General features: G+C 46.9%; 1 non-coding gene across 1 annotated transcript; it reads right to left on the bottom strand.

The window, feature by feature from the left end:
• Positions 1–265: 265 nt before the first annotated feature.
• Positions 266–340, bottom strand: Trnal-cag. The gene has a single exon. It is a non-coding gene; the product is annotated as a tRNA-Leu (tRNA).
• Between the last annotated feature and the right edge of the window lie 1,149 nt (positions 341–1,489).

The following is a 1,489-nucleotide window of genomic DNA, read 5'->3' as shown; positions in this document are numbered from 1 at the left end:
TTTCGCGGGCAAGTGCTCTACCAGCTGAGCTACCCAAGCCCGACTCACGCCCCGTCCTCACAGCATTACATCTGCCAGTACCTCGTCTCCTACCTTCCAAACTTTACAGAAGCTCTCCTGCGAGCCTTGCAGAATTAGCCATCCTGAAAGAAAGGATATTGCGGAGACATGCTTAACCACAGCCTGGGGGATGTTTCCAGAATGAGATGTTCACTCTGCAGTGGAGTGTGTACTGATATGAAACTTCCTGGCAGATTAAAACTGTGTGCCGGACCGAGACTCGAACTCGGGACCTTTGCCTTCTGCGGGCAAGTGCTCTACCAACTGAGCTACCCAAGCACAACTCACGCCCCCTCCTCACAGATCTACATCTGCCAGTACCTCGTGTCCTACCTTCCAAACTTTACAGAAACTCTCCTGCGAGCCTTGCAGAACTGGCACTTCTGAAAGAATGGATATTGCGGAGACATGTCTTAGCCACAGCCAGGGGGATGTTTCCAGAATGAGATTTTCGCTCTGCAGTGGAGTGTGCACTGATGTGAAACTTCCTGGCAGATTAAAACTGTGTGCAACGACGTAGACTCGAACTCGGGACGATACAGCCAGAAGTAAAGCTGTGAGGACGGGGCGTGAGTCGTCCTTGGGTAGCTCAGTTGGTAGAGCACTTGCCCGCAGAAGGCAAAGGTCCCGAGTTCGCGTCTCGGTCCGGCACACAGTTTAAACCTGCCAGCAAATTTCGTATCAGCGCACACTCCGCTGCAGAGTGAAAATCTCATTCTGGAAACATCCCCCAGGCTGTGGCTAAGCCATGTCTCCTCAATATCCTTTCTTTCAGGAGTGCTAGTTCTGCAAGGTTCACAGGAGAGCTTCTGTAACGTTTGGAAGGTAGGAGACGAGATACAGCCAGAAGTAAAGCTGTGAGGACGGGGCGTGAGTTGTGCTTGGGTAGCTCAGTTGGTAGAGCACTTGCCCGCGAAAGGCAAGGTCCCGAGTTCGAGTCTCGGTCCGGCACACAGTTTTAATCTGTCAGGAAGTTTCATGTCCTTAGGTTAGTTAGGTTTATGTAGTCCTAAGTATATGGGACTGATGACCTCGGATGTTAAGTCCCATAGTGTTTAGAACCATTTCAACCATTTGAGAGGTTAAAAATAGAGCGTGGTCACATAAACGTGACCAGACCGTATGTTTTTGGAGTTTCCGTACTTTGTATATTTCCTGTAATTACTATTATGAAACATACCCTTAGAAAAATTAATGAATTACTGTGCTGATAAACCTCTTACGTTATTTGATTTTTAAACAGCTGAGCAGAACTGATCGTACTCAGACATTTCTCTCTTTACATATTGTGATCAACACTAAACTGACACACAATGTTTTTAGCGCAACATAGTCTGACTTTCAATAATCCCTACAAAATAATGGCCCTGACTAACAGTAACCTAAACTTTCATGAATCACTTACCTCACAAAATTCTTCGTTACTTGA

This window comes from Schistocerca americana, chromosome 10 (assembly GCF_021461395.2).
Source record: "Schistocerca americana isolate TAMUIC-IGC-003095 chromosome 10, iqSchAmer2.1, whole genome shotgun sequence".
In the NCBI taxonomy this organism is placed as follows: domain Eukaryota; kingdom Metazoa; phylum Arthropoda; class Insecta; order Orthoptera; family Acrididae; genus Schistocerca; species Schistocerca americana.
This window is presented reverse-complemented; position numbering and strand designations above follow the sequence as displayed.